The sequence below is a fragment of the Choloepus didactylus genome, chromosome 2, assembly GCF_015220235.1.
Source record: "Choloepus didactylus isolate mChoDid1 chromosome 2, mChoDid1.pri, whole genome shotgun sequence".
Taxonomy (NCBI): Eukaryota; Metazoa; Chordata; class Mammalia; order Pilosa; family Megalonychidae; genus Choloepus; species Choloepus didactylus.
Window position 1 is genome coordinate 2,897,641 of NC_051308.1, and position 23,325 is coordinate 2,920,965.

At 42.5% G+C, this 23,325-nt stretch overlaps 1 protein-coding gene across 2 annotated transcripts in view; it reads left to right on the forward strand.

Annotated features, from left to right (window-relative positions):
* PLEKHG1 (pleckstrin homology and RhoGEF domain containing G1) overlaps positions 1-23,325 on the forward strand; it is a 229,535-nt gene that overhangs the window by 104,821 nt on the left and 101,389 nt on the right. The gene's annotated exons all lie outside the window — the stretch shown is intronic.

The window sequence follows — 23,325 nt, forward strand, 5'->3', positions numbered from 1 at the left end:
CAAGAGAAGCACAAAGCTAGCAGCAAGTCTGAGCCCAGAAGTCATAAACTCTCAGGAGCCTTCTGAGCAGTTCTGCCCCTCAAATTGCTTCATCTGACCCACAGCCCTGAATGTTTCCTAAACAGAAATTGCAACCAGATTTTCCTTTCAACAAACATGCATGGAGAACCTATAGGTGCCAGGTATTTTTCTAAGTCTCCTTAGAAAATTTTTCTAGCTTGCTCCAACCTATGGTTAACCACTTTTAAGAGGTGCAAAAACTATATGTTCTAATTCACTTCGCTCTGACACTGACTTCTGACCATACTTTTCAGCCTAACTGACTGTATTCAAGAAACAAGCCAAGACATTATTTTTAAAGCAGTCTGTTAAGTATTCCTTATGAAGTGGCAGGTTAGTTATTTAACCAGGTATCCATAATTCAGAAAGCTGTTGTGTGTTTGAAACTGCCAAGGGTATCAGCATTTGGAAAACCTAGACATTCAATAAGAAGTTGGAATCATGTTATTTCAAAAATTGATCACCTGATTCTGCTCCCTTGTTTATAGATGAGAAAACAGAGCCACAGGGAGGGTGGTGAGTGGACTCCAAGGAACCCCACTAATGAAGAGGCCCAGTGGGTGGGAAACGCATTGCCCAGACTGTAAATGGGACATTTTCCACCCACACACCCTCCCAATCCACCAATATTCAGCACCTTCCAAGGTGACAAAGGACTCAGCTAACACCACAGGGTCCTGGTCTGTTTTGGTTCTCTTCTATTTTCTTCTCTTTTAAATATACCTTAATTTCTAACCTGCTCACAAATTCCTTTGGGTATTTTTCAATCTTCTGGTATTTTTTACTTTCAATCATTAAAATGTGAAGGAACTCTTAGGGTGGTATTTTATTTTAAAGGCCAGGTCCATAGATCAATATTTTAAACAAAATCTTTTAATCTATCGTGCCCTAGTTCATGGTAGAGTAAACAGTTGCAAAGTAAAAACTCAATAAATATATCTTAGGATGGACAGGTTTTTAAGCTTTTACTTTTAGCTACCAGGAGAGAGATTTTAAATAAAACTAGAACATGGTCTTCATGCATTAGTTCGTTACTCCTTGGAGCAGTGAGTGATATTTTTTTTGACATAAAAAATTAACAGTCGCAATTGTTTCCCACTTCATAGAGTAACTGAATATAAAAGGCCATGTGTGATATAGGCCATTGTGACATGTCAAAAGTTAACCCAGGAAATCAGATATGTCTTTGGTGAGTATTTAATAATGTTTATGTATTTGGTGAGTATTTGGTAATGTTTATTATTGAGGATGAATGGAGTCTTCCAGTACTAAGCAGCGGGACTGGAGATAAGTCTTTTAAACTCATAACTTCTGTTGGCCCTCAGTACCTGGTTATTCTTTCTCAGAGCTGGGCTCAGGAATTGAGAGCAGTCCAACTGAAACCAAAGCTGCTATTACTTCTAGAAACTCTTTCACACCTTTCTGGAGTAAGGAAAGTAAAGACAAAGGTGTATTTTGGTGCTTTGCAGTCTTCGTATTTAAATACATTTCCACCTGCTCTGTCCAAATTTATATATAGGCATACCAAAAAAATGTTCTTGTCATGCTTAGACTCTTTAAGGTATGAAGGATATGAGAGAAAGAATGAGGAATGCAAAATAAAACCCTTGACTGTGAATTGAAGATCACCAAGGGATGATTTTCTCACCCACTTCGTCAAATACCTAATCAAGAAGAGACATTTGCAAATTGTGCAATTTTTAAATTGTGATGGAGTTATTTGCTTTGTTGAGTGTAATCATGAATATTTCATAAATTCTGTTGTCCTTCCTCTGTGAAGCCCTTCCAGCTCAGAGCTCCCTCTCTCCCAGAACATCAGGACTTGTAGGTTGTATTGCTCATTTGCAATTTAGCCTTTGCAGCAGGCACTGTTTGCTCTACTCCTCCCACCCCACTCCCACCCCTACCCCCACCGTGGTCTCCCTCCCTATCTTTACCAGGATCCCCTCTAGGTCACCATGTCTTAACAGACTCTAAATGCACCATGTCCACTGTTCTACCTAGAGTATGTAGAACCCATATGGACTGTTTGATAGCAGTGACTTTAGAAACAGGAAATGCAAGATGTTGTAAAGTCAGGAGCCTGCTTTTAACATATGGGTCGTGTAATTCATCTTAGTGCTTTGTCAGCCATACCAGGTACTTAAGTTATTATTGCTTTTTTATTTCAAAGGCATACAGACTGTCATTGGCCTCCATATAAAATAATTTCTGACTTCAGGGCTGTACACCCTGTGCTCGAAAAGAAAGCCCTTCCTTCCTCATTTCTTAGTGGCAGCCTATAATCATCTTTGAGTAATTTTTTAGATTCTTTTCAAACCACCGTTTCCTTCATTGTGTCATCGGGGCAGAGCGTCTCCTTCCATCGTTGAAATGGTTCCCATTCCTTCCCAAGCACAGCCACCCACCTAGAGAGAAGAGGTGGCCATCAATCTCAGCCAACTTTCTTTTCAACAGTTATGCTGTGACGAAAGTCACCAAATATTTATTGAGCTCCTGGGAGACGTTTCACGGAGTGACTGAAGAGACGGTGATTGAGCCTCTATATGTTCTACTCAAACCTGATTTCCTCATTTAGTTCTAGCCTGGACTTGAAGGAACCGGGACCAGAAATGGATCTGGGTCCAGAACTAGTCCATTTCCTTCATTTGGCCCGGGAGCAGCTTAGGGTAGCCTCATGAGGCGTCTACAAACCCCAGATGGAATTTTCACCTTAGCCCACACATGGCCTAGCAACTTTAGGCAGGGGTAAAATGAACACTGAGAAATTGCACACCGCAGTTGGGTGCATGGTTTGCTTATAAATTAAAAGTATTTTGTGTTTTGTTTGTTTTGTTAAAAACTAAAAACAAAATCAACCCTACTTTGTAACTAATGGCAATGACTGATATGACCATAGTGCTTTAAAGCAATTCACCGTTATCTGTCACCATTTTCTGATGGAATTTAATAGACTCTTAAACCCTGACCTATAGTACTTTGACTTAGTTTAAGACCAGCTACATAACCCTTTCCCTACATTTTCCCATGTTAACTCTGCCATTACTATTTAATGAGAGCCCCTCTATCTTAATTAGTCTGTCCTAGGGTTCATCATTCAATTCGTGTTCACAAATGAACCGCTGCTATGCATAAGACTAATGGACATACTACAAAGATAAAACAATCAGTAAGGTCTATCCTTGACCCCAAAAAAGTGTTATCTAGAGAAAACAGATATAAGGGAATGCAACAAACTCAATGTGAATAAACAGAATGAAGTAAGTGCTAAATGGATATCAGACGAGGAAATGATTAATGCTGAGTAAGAGACAAGGAGGCTTTCTCCAGTAAATAGAACTGGAACTGGCCTTCCCAACCATTCAGCATACTTTCAACTCTGAAATTTGAGGGCCAATAGACAGTAGGTATTTCGTGTTGTTACCCTTTCAGTCTTTTTAATTCATTATGAAAATGAATACCCAATCTTCACCACAGTGAAAAGTCTCACTAAATCTACCAACTGAAAAGAATTGAAATTAATTTAGTTATACAGTCAGGAAATAGGAAATTCAAAGGCACCACCAGGGGCCAGTGGTTTTCCTATTAGGAAACAGTGGGAAGGGCAGGCAGTGGTATGAACGAAGGCATGAGGTATGAAAAAAAGGAATGGCATTTATGGGAAATGTTGAGTTGTCCATTGTGGCTGCAGTTATAGGCCACAGCCTAGAAGCCCTAAATGCCAAGGTAAGTACCTTGGATTTGGTCTGTAGATCGAGAGCTATATCACACTGCCCTGGAAAAGGGCAACCTGCAACCTGAGTTTTGGAAGATGGCTGTGTAAGGAGATGGCTTGAAGAAATATGAGACTGAATTCAGCCAGACTTTTTAAGGAGGTGTTTTGGTTTCCTAGGATGCTTATGCAAATACCATGAAAAGGATTGTGTTAAACATTGGAATTTATTCACTTATGGTTTTGAGGCCAGGAAATTGTCCAGATCAAAACATCATCAAGACAAGCCTTTCTCCCCAAAGACTGGTGTTTTGGGGCTGGCTTCTGGTGCTCCCTGGCTCCCCTGTCACATAACATAGCAAGGCACGTGGCGACATCTTCTGGGTTCCATTGATGTCAGCTTCTGGCTGCTTCCTCTTTGGCTTCCCTTCCATCTGTCTGATTTCATTCCATTTATAAAGGACTCCGGTAATAGGATTAAGACCCATCCTGATTGAGGTGGGTCACACTTTAACTGAAGTAGCCTCATCAAAAGGTCCTACTTACAATAGGTTCACAACCCAGGAATGGATTAAATTTAAGAACATGCTTTTCTGGGGTACATACAGCTTCAAACCACCACAGGATGTTATCACAATGATTCAGGCAACAACTGGAAGTGGCAGCGTGTAAAGAGAGAAAAGATAAATTTAAGAGATGTGAACCAAGTTAGCTGATTCTATGTTATGTCCTAAGTAGAAGGAAGTTATTATGGCTATTTGTTATTGAGCTCTATCTGTATACCAACACTGGCCAAGAACTTTATCTCTTAGCAATCTTCAGTAAGGGCCAAATTGTCCCCATTTTGCACAAGGCAACTGAGAACCAAGCAGTTCAACCACTTGTTCAGGTCTCCCCAGATGGAGGCCAGAATTCAACACTAGTCTTCGTTAACTCCAACCCTCTATGACCAATCACTCTGCTCCTCTGTGCATTAATCTTGGTTTTTCTTCCTCGCTGAGGACTCGGGGTTTGGCACCAGTCCTGCTGAGAAATGTGTAAAGGAAACGTGAGAAAGCCGTCTCAGAGCTTCCTGGCTTAAGGGAGCAGAAATGCAGTGATGTTGTTCACCGTCTCTCTGTAAGTCTTTCTGTTCTACCTGCTTGGTCAGTATAGTGTAAGGATGTATGTATTTGTATAGTGGTGTCCTGCGGTTTGGCATGTCGAAAAGTCAAAAAAACCTAACTGTCTGAATTAATCACTCCGCTCCCACCACCCACATACCCCTCACCTTCCTGGAAATGGCTTCAATTTTGGCATCTCTCCGTCCAATCTTCCTGTCCTTGGGAGTCAGAAGCCATTGTGACGGCAAACAAAACCCACGGCTGTGTCCGTCCGTCCTAAATTCCTAGTCAGCAATCCCAGTTGCCTGTGAAATGATCGTCAGATTCCCTGGGAGAGACTCTGGGGTCCTGCGTCGGCCACAAGCCTCTCTTTTTGTCACACTTCAGCACAAGTCCCCAGTTCAGGCGAGCCACCCCATATGTGTCCTGTCTCTTTACAACCTCCGTGGCCTGGTTCTCCAGCACTTGGCTGCCTTCTCACCCCCTCTCCCTACATGTCCTCATCCATCACGTCCACCAAGAGCCTGCTTGCTTCTCCGCCACAGCAGGGAGGTGGCCACAGCCTGCCCTGTGACATCTATCGAGCATCTACCTGGCTCAAGGCCATGAGGAGTGGGTGGAAAGCCACGTGTGGCCCAGGTCAGGTCTCAGGGAGCTCATGAGGCAGGATAAAATGAAAGCTGTGTCACAAAGTACTCGGCCATTGTTCCTAGCAGATAGGTACCTGCTTCCTCTGCAGGTGTGGCCTCACTCCTCTTCATTGTTCTCCAGGCCCCTGACTGGGGGCTCTGACTCTTTAACGGGACCATGACCCACTCAGTGAGGGGCACCCCAAGTCCCTAGTCTACAAGAGCCTCTGCCAAGTGAGGGTGGCAGTAATTCTGTTTACAACCACTGTAGGGTCAGCCATGGGGGGATGTCCCTGTCCCCACACTCAGAGACCTGCTGCAGGGAGTTACTGCAGCCCATGGAGGAAACATTGAAGTCCCAGAGTCAGACTGTCAGACCGCCTGGGCTCAAATACCAGTTCTACCACTTCCCAGTTGTGTGATTCTGAAAGTTGCTTCACCTGGCAGGTCCTCAGTTCTTATGCATAAAGCAGGGATGATAGTAACACCTATCTTATAAGTTGTCCTGAGAATTGAAGGATTTCATGAATTTAAAAAAATAATAATAAAGCTTAAAATGGTACCTGGCCCATAGTAATCACTCAGTTAATGTTGCCTCTTTTTATTAGTTATTATTATTTTTATTAGTCATTATTATTAGTTACATTATTATTATATGACTGAGGGCTTCCTGGCTTTTAGTTATTTTCTGGTCACTTCCTAGTAACTTGAGCTGCTGTACAGATCCTCGCTTCCATCTGCTTCCCCTGCTAGTAAATTTTTGTGAAACCAAAGTTTTAAAAAAATCCTAGGCATAATCATATCCCCTGGAGCACTGGAATGGTTGATATTTTATTATTCCTGCATTGACATTTTAATAGCCAACAATGGCCTTGAAAAGACTTGGGAAGAAATGCAGCATCTGTTTGTCTCCATGTTGGAGTTCCTGTTGTGTTTTTGTTTCCATGTGAACCTTATTTTTTCAGACGATATAAGCCTTTTGCTCCACGGAGAGATTCAACAAGTTTTTGTTCCAAAGAACAATATTTGTCAGACTTGAAAAATTGACCCAGGTTTCCATTTCTTTACAAAGAGGTTGCTTGATGCCTTATGCTTCCAGAACTTGAATTTTGCATGATGTTCTTGTACACAGAAGTTTTCATATTTGATCATTTTGAAGAGCTGGTTAAAATCTCCACGTTTTCCATTGTAGATGCTGAGTTGCCTTTTGTTGGTCATAGTTTTAGATAAGGATGTAGAAAATATTAGGAATTCACTAGAAACATACTTCTGTTATACAGGTTAGGATCCTAGACTGCACTAGACTGCAGTGAGTCTTTATTTCTTATAGAGGAAAGAGTTGACTCCTCTCTCTTTGAAATTTTTAAGTACAGGGCAATGGTTAAGAACAGTGGCTTAGAGTAAGTAGATATGGATAAAACCCTGGCCTCCTTGCTTACAAGTTGTGTAAACTTGGACTCATGACACAGCCTGCCTAAGCCTCAAATTATCCATCTTTAAAGTAGGGATAATAGAATTCTTATGAATACCAAATGAGAGGGTTCCTATAAACCACTGACAGGCTGGCCTAACAAATAAAAGCACCCAGCGGTTAACTGTTATTGGGTTGCAGAGATCTGGTCCAGATGTTTCCATCATGAAACATTATCTGGTCATTGAAAATTCCTTGGAACAAAAAGCGCCCTTGTGAATAGGAGGGGATTTTGTAGTGTAAATATGTCTAAAGTGACCAAGTATACCTATTCAAATCATACTAGTCAGGAAGAAAGAGGAAAAAAACTATAAAATAATATCAACCTAAATTTAGAAACTTCTTCTTAAGAGTTGTTCATTTATTATTTTCTTGACCACTGTCACAACTTAGGTGAAGTCAACTTGGGGAATTCTTATATTATATATGAGTTACAAAGTGCGTACAGAAAACTTTTGTCTAAAAAGTTGTCAGAAGTCCTAGCTGTACATCAAGGTTGCAATGAGGGAAAATTCAGAGCATAGAAAATATTTCAGAATGCCTTTCCTCTGTAAATATTTTTAAAAATCCGCTTAGCCTTTAAAATATTTCTTGGATACCTGGTGATGAAAGTCCTAGGGAGCCTGGCAGTGGAATTCACACTAAAACCCAGAGACTGTGGTGATACTGAGGTGGGACGTGGTCTTTGAGTAAGATTTCCTTCTTCCCAAAGCCCTGGCCACTCGAAGCCTGCAGTGTTCGCAGGTTGCCAGCCCAACTCTGGAATAAAATCCGTGGTGTTTTATTTAAGATCAGAGGATGGCATTTAGACACTTTTTAGTCTTGTACTAAACACTTTGACCTTCCACTTCCACTTCCACACACACACACACACACACACACACACAAATGCACAGACGCTCTCCCTCCCTTGGAGAGGTGTTAGCGCTTGTTACCTGGCCTGTGTTTTTCAACCCATTCCTCTCACTTTGTTAGCTGAGTGTGTTTCTAACACAGCAGGTCTAAACACACAGGAGTCTTTTGCCAGCTAGAATTTGAAAAATGAATAACTGATTCATGAGCATCGTTTTACAAGCCGCTTTTAAGCCCAGGGATATAAGATATCATTTGTGCAGTGGAAAAAGGTCCTCTATAGTTTTCTGTAGAAGTATTCTTTGTGTGTGTGAGACTCAGAGTCTACCAGTTATTGTGGTTGGAAAACTCAAATTTACAGGCATTTCAGAGGTAGATATTTCTGTCCGTGAAAGAGAAGACTTCGGTGTACTCAGAGTAAAATAAGTTTTTTTGATTTACCAAGAGAATATGCAAAACATATGCTATGGCCTTATGAAAAATGTTCCTGGGTTTTCATTATTTGGGGGATTGACCTACACCCTTTTAAATTGTGCTAGCTACCCTCTGCTAAAATTTGATCAGAAACCATACATTACTGTCAGAAAGCACTTTTAAATGTATGAATGCTTTTAAACATTTTAAAATTTCTTTAGGAGCTGAAATAGAATATATGGGTTGATTTAATTCTGAAAGAGTCATTTCTAGAGCTAAAAAAGAATGGATGAAATAGTAAAGTTTCAATTACACAGACCTACAAAACAACTTGACCCATTCTGGCATGGAAAGAGCACTGAGCTGGGAGTCAGCTCTAGCCTTGTGTCCTTGGGCAACTTCCCTTGGAACCTTTGGGGGTTGGCCGAACTCAGAGCACCAGCCCTTGAAGGATTTCATTCTGGAGAGAGCCCTGGGCAGAAAGAGTTGAGGGGGATGGGGCAATCCAAGGACATTCAACTGGGGACATTCAACTGCAATAGGAGAAACTTGTGCTGGACTACACTGCTGCCACCTCCCCAGTCCCCTGGGAGCCTGAGAATTGAGGAGGTGGCAGCAGTATGGTCCAGCACAAGCTTCTCCTATTGCAAAATCTCACCTAGGGCTGGCCCTGGAAGGAGAGAGCCCTGTGCAAAAGTTCTGCTTGATCATTCAGAATTCAGATGACCCCAGCGGGAGTCCTCAGCTCTTTGTGAACACTTGGAGGGGGGCCCTCTGGCCTCTGGCTTGGCTTCCTCACCTATGGAAATCTCTGTTTTTCCTGGCAGGCACTGCTGGTGGGAGATGGATACAGACAGCTCCCCAGTGCACAAAGGGAAAAGGCTGTGTTTGGTTTCCTAATACCAGAGCAGTTTTCTTGTGGTGAGGAATGCAGCAGTTCCCCACGTAGTAACCGGCTTAGGAAAGTCATTCCACTCCTTTTTGATAAGCCTGGAGAATCTGCTTCTTGGGAGCTTCTGAAGACGTTCTGTTCTGGTGGGCTTCTCTTTTTCAAATGTTGGCTGATATATTAAATGGGGAGTTCAATTGTGCACTACCTTGAGTTATATCAATTTTGAAAGATACTTGTTCATTAAGGAAGTGTTTAGCCTGTTAATGGTTTGACTCCCTAACCTGACTAAATTTTGTAGAAAATGGGCTATAGAATAAAACCTTACGCATTCTGGCTAATTGAGACAGTCTGCTTTATTATTTCCAGATATGTATAAGAAAACAGAGTATGCTCGGGGAAAAATATTTCGGGAAAATAACAAATTGAGAAGACTAATTTGTAGCAAATGTATTTCCCTTTTATTTCTTTTCTTTGTTTTTATGCCCTTCACAATCAAAATGTAACTATCCTTTGAACTGGTGAAATCTGAATGAACTCTGTATGTTGGACCAATGTCAATGTTGTGGTTGTGACATTGTACTATAGTTGTGCAAGCTGTTACCTTTGGTGGATATTGGGTGAGGACTACGTGGGACCTCCTTGTACATTGTTTTGGCGACTCCCTATGGATTTATACTTATTTCAAAATAATAGTTTAAGCAACAACAACAAAAAAGTCAACCATTCCCCAGAACTTTACTTGAGGTCTCTGCTGATTGCATGTACTCAGGAAGGATGCTTTGGCTAAATATTAAGTGGCAACCAAATATTAAGTTCTAGGAGATTCTGCCTCATAGCTGTGGCTGTTCCACAAATGCTTCTTAGATGTCATTGTCTCTAGGTCGCCTTGTAATGGGGAAGACAGATTTTTGATTATGAGGTCCATCTACTCACTTCAGGCCATACCCTTTGGTCTTACCTATTTGCTCAAGCAAAGGGACCTATAAATAATAGGAGCGCTGATGGCAAGAGCTGTCAGACATTCGGGGAGCCTGGGTGTGTGCCAGGCTGTGATAAGTACCTTCCAATTCCTACATCACTCAGGCCTCAGAACATCCCTCCAGGGCAAACATGATAACTTTAAACAATAAGTAAACAGCATCCCTACTTTCAAAATAGCTTACTCTCTTAGGGGCCTTAGTGAACGCAGTGGATCCTCTTTGCTAAACAAATAAACAGAGAATTTCCTTTTGAATTATCATGCAAATAAAAGAAAAACTTTGAAATTGTTTAATGGTCCTTCCCTTCTGAGGATAAATACTGGCAATTATCCAGGGACTCCTGCAGTTTATGCTAGCTCCTGCTAGCCAAATTTCAGATCACAATTTTTGGTAAAAATAGCTCACAGCGAGAGCTGTATTTACTGTCGGCAATAGGCACGTCCATATTGTTTCAAATTACTATGTGCGGGGGTAGATCTAGGGGCTGATGACACAGCTGCAATATTATGGCAAATTGTGGTGTAATGGGTCAGATGTCCCAGCCATATGGAGAAGACTAGAGCATCCCAGGTGTGTAAAATTTCAGTTGTCCCCTTCAGCCTGCACAGCTAGAGAGCAGCTGATAACCACCATTTATCTGGAAGATGCAAAGTGGGGAAAGCAGAAGCCTGATTCTGGCTTAGCCACTCATGTGGTCATTGATTCTCAGAGTGTGTTCCCAGGACCCAAAGCATCAACGTCTCCCGGGAACTTGATAGAAATTCTCAGACCTACAGAATCAGATGCTCTGCGATGGGGCCCAGTACCCCATGTTTGAACACACCCTTCAGGTGATAAGGTTGCACTCTGGAGCTTGAGAAATACAGGACTGGATTGCCTTGGGCGATCCTCTTTCCAGGCTCTTGTCCTATAAAATGAAAAATCTGTACTAAATTATTTCTAAGCCCTCCTTTGGCTCCAAGGCACACATCCAAGCTCTCTAATTCTGTAAATCTTTGATGTAGGCTTATCTCTTCGGCGATATTGCATGATGATTAAGAGGCCAGGCTTCGAAATCTGACTGCCTGGGTTGACTCCTGGGGCTTCCACTTAGAAGCCTTGCACTCCTGAGCAACCTGCTGAACTTCTCTCTGTGCTGATTTCTTCATCCATAAAGTGGAGCTGGTGGCACCCACATCCGAAGGTTGTGGCCAGCACCTGGCACTTTGGAATTATTCATACATTAGCTAGGAGCATACCTAGCTCTGCCCCCTACAAACTTCTGAAATTCTGAAGACTGGAATCATAGCCTGTAGAGCTTTATTTTCTATACAGGGCTATACATAAAAATGTTCTTATTGCTAAAGAAATAAGCTAATAAATTAATGCTGTTAAAATTTTTCCTTTTCCATGGGAAGAGCCCACATTAGGGTGTACCTGTGGATGGCGAGGAAACCTGAGTATTTTAGGAATGACCATTCATTCCTTAGGAAGGCATTGGGAGTCTTTATAAATCTAATGATGATGATGACACTTGAGACCTGTAGCTGCTTCCTTGTGGTAACTAAAAACAAACAAATAAGATGAGTTTAGACTTACGTGCCTTTTGGCTTGTTTTGAACTGATTGATAATTATTGTCTATGCAAAAAAGGAAGGAATCTAATATTATTGGGTGTCTGTTCAGTACCAGCTATTATGATGGATGTTTGATAAATGTTGCGTCACTTAAACCAAAGGGTAGCCCTGTGAAATAAAGATGGGTGCCCTGATTTCAGGGAGAATTTGAGGTCTGTTGATGGTATATGATCAGTCCATGGGCAAAGGGCCACAATTTGAAACTAGGTATATCTCTCTCCATAATTCACCCTTTAGTATCACCAGTTACTAAACTGGTTTTATAAAAATGGTTTTAAAAGTTAAACTTTTAAAATATAAAACTAAATTTTTAACAGATGAGGCATGGGCTTCTCTTGCTACTTCAGCAACACCATGGTTATCCGAAGCTCCCATGTATGGACCCCTAGGGCCCTCCCACCATCAACAATGCTTCTCTCTCTTTTGCTCCTACAAACACCAAAGCTCTTCACCCTGTTGTTGAACTTCATCTTTCTCCATCTGTGTGAGTCTTTACATGAGAAAATGGTCAAAGTCCTTGGAGTGGTGAATTGCCAGGGAGGGAAAGCCAAGCACTCACCTTCCGTCTCATAATAAAGAAAATCAGTCTCTACTTCACTCCCTCTCTCCTCACCCACCCAGTTCTCAAGACAGTGGTCTGCTTCCCTTTTCATTCTTCAGAACGAAAGCAGGTTAACTGTACACAGATTATCCACTGAGAGTACCTGAATTTTTAACTCGCTTCATACTTACAATACAGTTTTACTCTGTCCATTGGAAAATCTATGTTCTACTTCGTGTATTCTTGTAGTAGACATCAACTAGGGATCTAGAAATAGCAAAACTGAGGACACAGAAAGTAGATTAGAGGTTACCAAGGGATGGGGGAGAGGAGGAATTTATGTTTGGTGGATATGGAGTGTTTGTAAATAAAATAAAATTCAAAAAATCAATCTAGAAAATTCTCTGCTTTTTTGTTAGAATGTGACCTTATTTGGAGATACATTAATATTCTTGAGGCACAGCTCTGACTCTCAACCTGGCTAAGAGAAATGCTTTAAGAAAAAAAAAATACCAGTACACATTTTCACCCCAAGAATCTGCTGTTTTCTTAAATGGTGTTTGATTACTGCTTAAAACATTGCTTTTGAAAGACTTGCAGGATTTTGTGTAGCATTTTTACTTAGACTGTAATGGATGCATCCTTATCTCCTAGAGGCCGTGTTCAAACATGGGTTTGCTTATTACTATAACTGTCCCTGACCATATAACTAAATTAATGTTAAATCTTTTCGGTTTGGCTGACTTAATAGAACTGCCACTCTGGTGAAGACTGAGTATGTATTTTCATGATGAGCTAAAAAATAATAATAAACTGAATCATTAACAACAACAAAAAGACTTTAAGTGTAACGACAGCAAATGTTTACTTTCTATCGGCCCTTGAATTTCAGGGCCAATAGAATCCTCAGTGGTTGTATCCTCGATGATTGATGATCCAACTCTGTTGCTTACCTGTTAGAATGTTGAAAATCACCCTTAGCTGATTCTTTGAAGTGGGGGAGCTGACTGGGAGGGTTCCCAAGGGCAAATCCACTGCTACCCAACCTACCATCTCCATTTTGGACTTCAGAGGGGAAGGGAGTTTCCATAGCATAAATGCCCTCTTAATTTTACCTGTTGGCTTCAGACCCAGATCTCCATCTGGTCTCCTTCTGGGGAATTGGGCAGCAACTCATGTGAGTTTTAATGATCCCTCTTGTTCCTTCAAGCAAACCCAAGTCTAGAGACAAAAAGAGCTTTTCCCCTGAACCTTGAGCTGATTCTCAACTAATTCAGTTTATAATTCTTTGTTCCCATCCTGGAGATCCTGATTTTAAGTGCTTGAGGACTCTCTTTTATTGTCCTCTTTAGGATGGTGGAATGGAGGTAAAGGGAAGAGAAGGTTTTCTGGGGCTGGAGGCAGCCTTGAGCTGCCGTGGGAATAGTCAGTGGTTCTCAACCTCTCCTGTGCACAAAAATCATCCAGGGAGCTTGGTTACCAGAGCCTACTCCTGGGCTCCATCCCTAGAGATTCCGATTTAGTAGTTCTTGGACAGGGTCCAGCAACCTGGCTTCTGGTTCAGAATCCAGCCGATGGTGATTTAGGAAGTGCTGGACCACACCTGGAGGAATGCTAGTTTACACCGCCCATTATGATAACAGATGTATCAAAATATCTAAATACAAATTCATAGAGGCAGAAAGTAGATAGGAGCTTACCAAGGACTGGAGGAAGAAGGGAATGGGGAGTTATTGCTTAATGGGTACAGCATTTCTGTTTGAAAAATTTTGGTAAATGGGAGGCATTGATGGTAGCACAACACTGGGAATGTAATTAATGGTAACATTTTATATATATAAAAATATGTATATATATACATATATATATATATATATTTACCACAATAAAATATTTTTAAAATAGACAAGCTTTAACTCAAAAGGCAAAAAAAAATAAAGACAGAAAAATGTCTAAGTGTCTACAAAAGAATGAAATGCCAAGTTCATTTGAAGAGATGCCTCAGAGCACTCTTTTTTCAGAAATTAGAAATGGTTTAGTTTGTCTTCAGAGGAACTTTTTTTTTTTTAAATAAAACCACTGGGATTTATCAGTGCAGAAGAGAGAGCTACGCCCCTACTCTCTAGTGCTCTCCTGATTCTGGGGTCCCCAGAGAGGTGTGGACAGGTAACGGCCTGCCCTTGGTTGGCTCACCTCTGCTGGGGACACTTACTAGCAGGTCCCAGGCTCAGTGAAGCCCGTGTGCCTGGGGCTAGGCAGACACTTGCTGAAATGTGTGGCCGCATACACAAGGTTCAAAACTGTGAAGGCAAATATAAGCAAGCCCCATCGTCTGAACTTTGTTAGACTTGCTTGATCCATCTGGGCTGGAGTAGCTTGCTCCCTCAGGGAAGCTCTTAGCTTTCTGCTCTTTTTTCTACCCTACCAGGATTAGGGGAAAGTAGTCGATTTTGTTTTTCTCTCCCGCTTGCCCACTCTCCCCTCCTCATGCTCCTGGGGGAAGGTATCACATATCAGAGACAGTTCTTCTTCAGAAAGACATGGGTAAGTCTGCAAATCCCCACTGAGGCTTCTGCTGCATTAAATGTTTTATCTCCAGGGTTCAGAAAGAAATAAACATTGGTATTGTGTGCACGATGGGATTTTTTTCTGCTTTCTTTGAAACATGTTGATGATTAAATAATGCCTTGGGTATCTTCTTAAATGATCAGTGTCAAAGTGCCCAGATGCTTTTCCCAGTTAGGGGGCTACTGTGTCCTTTTTCATCTTGCCCACGAACCCAACCTTCCAGCCTTATTTTCAATTCAAAGTCCTAATTTCTGTCTTATTGTTTTAAAACAAAGGTGAAGCAAAACTAATATTTTATAAGATGAGCATATGATATGTAAATTTGGACATTTATAGTTGATCTTGGCTTGGTTTCCAGAAGGGCATCAAAATAAATCTTCAATCTTTACATAAGCGTCTATCAGTGGAAGAAACTGCAGAACGTGCCCAGCCAACTCAGGGTGTCATTTTTAGGCAAGGGCAGAGGTTTTGTCTCACTGTGCTAGGATTTTTATTTTTTTGGTAATAACATATGTGACAAAATTTGCCGTTTTAACCGTTTTTAAGTGTATAGTTTAGTGGTTTTAATTACATTTATAATGTTGTGCTACCATACTCACATCTGTTACCGAAACTTTCATTACTGCAAACAGAAACACTGTACCCACTGAGCATTCCCTCTCCCCTAACCCCTGGTAATCTGTAACCTACTTTCCGCCTCCACGAATTTGCTTCTCCTAGATATTTTATGTAAGTGGAATATTTGTCCTTTTGTGTCTGTCTTCTTTCACTGAGCATGATGCTTTCAAGGTTCATCTATGTTATAGCATATATCAAAATGTCATTCTTTTTCATGGCTGAATAGTATTCTGTTGTATGGGTTTATCACACTTTGTTTATCTATTCATTTGTCAGTGGACACTTGGATTGCGTTTAACTTTCTGAGGAACCACCGAACTGCTTTCTGCTGCGGCTGCACATTCCCACATTCCCACCATCAGTGCACTTGTGATTTTCTAGTTTTTCAGTAGTAACCATCCTAGTGGGTGTGAAATGGTATTCCATTGTGGTTTTGATTTACATTTCCCTGATGACCAATGATGCTGAGCATCTTTTCATGTGCTTTCTGGCCATTTGCTGCATCAGGATTTTTCAGTGTCAAAAACTATGGCACAATTATTTGGCTGTTTGGTTTGACAGAATTACCAATTAAACTGCTTCTTCTACCTTAATTCCTTTATAGACACCCTGAACTAATCCACATGTTTATTTAAATGTTGCAGGTGTGTGAAAGAGTGAGTAGGCTAGAAGACGTTGATTACTATATAAAGAGTGGACAAATGAAAATAAGAATTAACACGGTGAAATGGTGCAGAGAATTCCAAGTCCTGATCCCTGGTTACTATTCTCTATCCCCTCCTCTGTAAACTTTCTTTCTCCCCTCCCTTTGCTTCCCTTGCAAACCTTTCCATGGTTCTTTTGGTCTTCATAGCCCTTTTGTTGCCTAAATTTATGCAGAGTAGCAAACAACAAGCAACATTTTTAGTTCATTTCATTTTCATATGGTTATGAGTTGAAGGGAAATGAATTGTTCTTAACCAGATTTTTTCTAGTGATGGCTGCTAGGACTAGTAACCTAGTATGCGGTGTAGTGGTCAAATATGTCCATGTGTGTAACCCGGAATCAGATGTCTCAAGGGCAGGCCGCTCATGTCAACAAGGGAGGAAGGACAGGTGGAACACTAAAGGGAGTGGTAGGGGCTGTGGTGAGCTGGAAGGCATGCAGCCTGGGTGGAGGGAGCAGGCAGGTGCTGCTACTCAGTACCACCCCTTAATGCTGAGTGGAAATGTGAGACTCATGTTGACCGACTTTTACTCTTCCTTTGTCGGGAGGCATTTTTGCCAACTGCCTTCACCCACTCCCCAAGCAAAAAAAAAAAAAAAATAATCTGGATTTCTTATACAAAGTATCCTGTTTTTTTAATCAATTCAGAGACATTTAAACCCAGTCCTGACCCAACAACAGATATGTAGGTTACACTCTGCCTGCCCAGCCTCAATTCATAGCTTCTGGGGGACTCTCCAACCCACAGCTTCCCCCACCACCAAAGTCCTATGGGGATTGATGAAGTCACATTAATAGACCAAATTTTGCCAGCCCAGTGGTCTCTTCCCGCAGGTGTAGGCTGGAGACCTCAACCTTTTCCCTCAGCTCCTAAGCAGTGCCTCCTTTGCTCTCCATGTCCTCTACGTCCCTGTCATCCCCTTTTGCCCCAGACAGGCTTACCCCCCACTCCCTGAGACACTGGGTGTCCCCAGCTCTCTGTGGGCGCTCACCTCGTCCACAACCCAAAGCTGCTGCTGGTCGTCTCTCTCCTCTTTGTGGGAAACAGCTCGATCTCCTCTTGTGTCTTTGTCTGTTAGATGGAAGGACCCCACAGCCAAGTTGCCTGGGACATTACAGCTGCTATGTCACTTACTTTGGTTTTTCTAACCACTCAGTCTTTTCTTTCTCCAGGGCACTCATGCCACCAGGACAGCTAGGGAGAATCAGCTGTAGTCTTTCCCATGTATAAAATGAGAAACCAACACCATTTCTTTTTGTTAATTCCACTGATGATGCCAGACTTTCTTGCTCCGAGCCTCTCCCAGGCTCTGAATCTTGAGTTACCTTGGATCTCTTGCCTACCCTTAGCCCCCAACAGAATCTGTGAGATAGGTCTGAGAATATCGGGATCCCAGGACCCATCTTAGACAGACCCCTGGTAAATCAATCAGTCAGTCAATCAATCCAATCATTCAGTCAAAGCAAGTAAGCCAGCTGGGGGTATAGCTTCCAATCTCCCAATCATGGGGGCTTAACCAGGGCACCCCATTACCATGACTTTGTCCTATTCATTTTAATTGCAGGTATACTCTAAGGAAATGAGCTCCTTGGATAATTTAGAACAAACCATACTTTGCATGATCTGGTTGCTATAGGAGCACAGGCTTCACAGTTGTACAGTTATCACAACTTGTATGTTGCTGCTATTCCAGGAGTATTTTAGGTCAGGTACTTAGTTGGGATGCAACCCCAAATTATGATGATGCCCCTGCGGGAAAATGAGTGATTTCATAATCCACTTTATAACCCAGTTTCCAGAATGCAATCCTGCAGAAAGTGGAGATGGCCTCAGACGATAAGTTAAAAGCATGACGTGCACTCCAGGCATTGATTTACTGTCAGATGGTGTTTTTTAAAAAATTATTTTTGTGGACATCTTCCTGTGGCTAATAGTTGAGTGAAGGAGTCTATTGCAAGTTCTGCCCCATAGGAAGTTCAGGACATTTAAAGTATTTTCCCTTTAGAAATATACCAGGGGTTCCAGGGTTTTTGCATCAGGTCATGGTTACTTGATATTTTAATGTGTCTGTGCTGCCATAAGAAAGAATCACAGATGGGTGGCTTCAAACAACAGAAATGTATCGTCTCATAGTTCCAGAGGCTGAAAGTCTGAAGTCTAGGTGTTGGCACAGCCACACTCCCTCTGAAGCCTGTAGGAAAGATTCTGCCCCCTTGCCTCTCTCCTGGCTTCTGGTGGTTTGCCAGAAATTCTTGGCATTCCTTGGCTTGCAGCATTTCAGTCTCTGCATCAGTTTTCACACGGCCTTCCTCCCCTGTGTCTGTCCATGTCTCCTCCAGGCATATTGGATTAAGGTCCACCATACTCCAGTTTGGCCTCATCTGCACTTCTTCAAAGGTCCTCTTTCCAAATAAGATCACATGCACCAGACCAAGGGTTACAACTTGAGCATGTCTTTTTGGGGGACATGATTGAACCCATAACATCTGACTCTAATAATGGGACCACTTTTCAGGTCTTAAAGTTCCACGAGAGCCTCAAGAGAGACCGTCTATAGAGTCAAGAAACTCTGTCCTGGTGTCAACAAATCAGCCAACATTATGGAATCCTAGATTTGTAGATTTGGAAAGCATTCTGAAATGTCAGATACAGAGCTCTCATTTTCTAATCCAGAAGGAATCTGGAACCCAAAGAGGTCAGCACCTTCCTGAGCCGGCAGGGCTGTCCAGCAGAGCTGAGATTCCACACCCATCATTTCAGGCAGAAAATGATGGTTTAGATCAAACAGAATAATTTCAGCTCTGGGGCAGTTTTATGATTAACTCACTAGGATGGGAACCAGCAGTCATTGTGACAACTTACAACTCCCCAGAGCTAATAGAGCAGCTTGATTCATTAGGGTTTGCTATTTTGTTGTGTCTTCATTTGTAGACTCCTTAGCAGATGTCCTACATGGGGAACCATACAGGTCAACTGGAGCAAATGTCCCTCCCTTTGGGTCCCCAAGAAAGCTGACCCACTGATGCTGGGAAATACTCAAGGCTCAAATGCACATGAGGTATTTGTAAGGGCCCTAGAAAAGTCCAGACAAACTGAGTGGAGCCCTCACCCTTGTCTGTCCTTTTGTGGTCCCTCTCCTCTTCGGACCTCTTTACTGCTCAATTAAATCTGATAATAGCTGGTTGAAAATGCTGGGCAGCTAACATTTTGGTGTGACTTACTGTGACCACACCTTATACAGGGGCCTTTCTGAGGGATGGGGCAGGAACGGAGTCACAGAGCTCTGCCCAAGGGGTACAGAGAACACGGAGAAGAGAGAAGATAGCGCAGATGTGAGGATGAGGGTCACCCCCCAGTGAAGGAGGGAACCAGAAGGCACTGTAATGAAGGTGCATCATGACAGCTGACAGTTTCTGAATGGTGGTATGATATTGTCCAGAGAAAACCTTGGTTGGGTGATCACTGGCCAATGCCCGGTGCATCTTCATCCATGGCCACAGAAGTAACGTGGCTGCATGGACTCTTCTCTCCACAAGGCTTCCCCTGGAGAAGTAAATGACTTCCTCTTTGCTTCGTTTCTTAGCTCACACCTCCCTTCTCTGGGAAGGCTTATTGGCCACCCCACACCAGGCTTGGTTCCCCTTTTCATGTTTCTATAGCCTCCCATGCCTTCCAGCATTGGATGTGTCTCATGTTGCAGTGAAACACTTACTTTTTTGAGTGTGCAGTGTCCGTCCTCCCAGTCAAACCTGGTGCCCTTTGAGGTCACATATCTAGAAGTGTGACTTGGGAGGAGCAGAGAACATTTTCTTCCCAGACGATGTTCTTTAAAAACAGAATCTTTTCAACAGTTTTTTACAGCAGTAAATTGGCAGGAGGATCATTAGGATTCTGAAAGCATTTTGGTGGATGTGGTGGAAAAGGCAGACCTTGAGACACATGGAAAAAGTGATAGAGAGTAGAGCTGTTTTAAGCACCTCCCCATGCTCCCCCCACCACAAGAGGCAGCCCCCTTCCTCCAATTTGAACCCTGCCTACAGGAATGGCTCAGGGTCCTTACTCAACACCTGAGAACACACCTCAAAGAATGAAGAAGCTGTGAAGTGGAGTTGAGGGGTGATATGTCCTGTGCTGCCCTGTATCTAAATAACTTCAGTTCAATGTGAGAAAGTATTTTAAAGACTATAAATGTTCCAAATACAGTGGATTATCTGAGCAGGTTCCAATACCTGTTACTAGAAGTGTCATCACTTAGGGAAGATGTTGTCAGTGGTAATTCAAATACCAGGCAAAGAGATAGATTAGAAAACCCTGAATTATCTTTCCCACATTGTCATGCTATTATCATAGGAGCTCAGCTCTCACATACCCCTGGAGAAAACAAGCTTCGTAAGGCAAGGGTTTTCATCTTTTTGGTCCACTGCTGCATCCTCATTGCCCAGGACAGTGTCTGGCACATAGCTGGTGCTTGATAAATATGTGTCGAGTAAATGAATAGGTTAGTAGATCCCAAATTCAAAATGTGTTTCTGGCATAGAATAGGTTCTAAGTGCTTATTTCATTGATCTGAATCAAGCAGGTCTTAAATCAAAAAAGAGACTAAGCTTCAGCAGGATGCCTCCATATGAATATGCCAACTGTTTTGTCAGCTCTTTAGACCAAAGATTTTGGAGTTAGTATGAAATTTTATCAGCCAGGATCCTGGTAGGAAACCATTTTAGCTCAGGGGGTTCAAATGAAGAGTTTAATGAAGGGGCTACTTAGAGTTGTGCAGGCAGGGCTGGGGTGGGGGGGGGGTGATCCCCAAGGGTGGGAAACACCAAGAGACAGCAGGAGGCCTTCACCATCCTTCAGTCTGAGGGACAAGGGGACAAAATAGTGCCACCAGAGCCAGAGGGAGCTGGAGCTGTGGTGACAGCCACCGCTAAGCCCCAGACCCCTCATCAGCGAGGGTGTGGGGAGAAGGGCTCCCATTTTCCTCCCCTCCTCCTTCCCATGAGGCAACGCCAGCTGAATACCAGCCAGCAAGGTGGGGTTGTGCAGACGGGGTACCAGCCTCCAGGGCACAGAGCAGGGCAGAGGTGGGGGGTGTCAGTGTGTGAGGAATCACATCACTCACATTCATTTTATCCTCGTATTTTAATGACACAACTAATGCATGATCATTCAAGAAAACAGAGACCAGAGCAAAGTAACAGAGAAATCCTTCCCCATCCCACCTCTCAACCAGCTAGTGTTCACATTTTGCTTTTTTTCCCTTTCTTCCTCTCTTTCCTTCTTTCAGATACTTGTAAAGGCCTTGGTCATTTTTGTTCCAAATAAAGCAAAATAAATTCTGTTACACTTGTTTCTTGACCTGATTAGCATCAGACCTGCAGCCTGACAGAGAGCTCTTTTTCCTCCCCTTTGTTCTCTTAACATAAACAAGTTACTTCATGCACCTCCGTGGGAACTGGGAATTAAGCAATGATTTAGACTCACAAAAACGTTCAGCAAGTTTGGCTCCCAGTTTGGATACCAAGTAATTAAATATAAGATGAAAGATGAAGCCAACTGGTTTTACTCTCTGAAACTGGAAAGCAAAATACAAGTAAAGGCAGCCTAAGCTAGCTTGATTTTGCTGTCAACGTCAAGTTGCCCTCTACTTTTAAAATTAGAGTGGTTTGAAGGACAGTTTGAAAGTAGGGGGAGACCATTTGGAAAGCAGAGCAAATGCCTCTGTCCATAGTTCTTGTCTGTGCTTCATACCTTCATGTTCTTCCTGATGTCTGTCCCACGTGGCACCTTTAGTTGATGCTTGTGGAACCCCGCCTGGCATTCTGTGGGCCCCAGCAAGGGAGGGTGAACGAATGCTTGATGCTCTTAGGTACAGTAGAGAGGAGACGAGAAGAGAGAAGGAAGTCAGCATGTTGCTGGCGTGCTTGCCAAAGCCCCAAAATCAAAGATCGGCAAACAAGGCAACAGCTGACCATTTTAAGACCATCGTAGTGCGTACCTAGTGTCTGCTGGCTGTCTGCTTTGCCTACTTCAGTTTAAAAAAATAAAAAAATAAAAAAAAAATAAAAAAATATATATATATATATATAGAAAGTAACAAGTCATCTCAACTCATTTGAAGAGGAAGAAGTTCTGCTTCCCTGGAGCAGAATGTATATTTGACCTTTTATAACTTTTTGCCCGAATTGGATTGTCCCTGTCACTTGGTGCGGGAGGCCAAGTGAACAGAAGCTCAAACTGCCCACTTCAGGTCTGAAAATTAGAGACCCTCCCCTTAGATAAACCCGTTTGCTCTCAGGGAATACGTCTTCCAGGTGAGGCCGTCAGCCACTCTGCTATGACGTTACGCGTGGCTTTGAGGGTAGGGGAGAAAGATCGATTGGCATGGTCCCAAGTGATGGCAATCACCGTGGGGAAGATTCTCAACTGGTTCCTGACAGCTCAGGGGCAAGCTCACACTCATCTCTGTGGCTGTGGATAGTGGCCTCTCTGTACCCACCCCTGCTAGGTCTATAGAAGCAAGGCCAGTTGGCCATATTGGATTGAGCCCCCATCCCACCCCCGCCCCCCATACTATCACCATGTTGCTGGGGCAGGCAAAGAAGAAGAAGGGGCTGACAGGACGGCTCATCTAGCTGCTCTACCAAGGGGTGAAATTGTTTCTGAGTCCACACAAAGGTTACAAACCTCAAACTATAATAGATTCTTGTTTTCATTAATATTTTGGGAACTAGTGCTGCAGGGTTTTAAAGGAGCATCCAAGCCCCTTCTGCAAGTTGAAGTACATTTTTAGAGTGCTTTATAAAGTCTAGATTGTGTCGAATGCCTTTAGTTATGAATGGGTTAGATGTGTGTTATCTCCTGGAAGGGGAAAAATGTGTCTGGAAACACTGCATTCTTAGAGGGATAATTAGCTCTTTGTGCTCAGCACAGCTCGTCCTCCCATGGTGTCCTTAAAAGATGTTACTGATATCTTATTGACAGCAAGAGACTATTTGCAACATATTGTCTGCTGAAGTCTAAAAATTGTCCAGTTCAGAAATAAAGAAGACTCTATTTCATCATCTCTGGAAAATAAAGACAAAAATATCCTAATAAAAGAGCAAAGCAGAAAATAGATCTAATGATTGCCATGGAATCAAAGAAATGAGCCTGGGGAGGAAGTC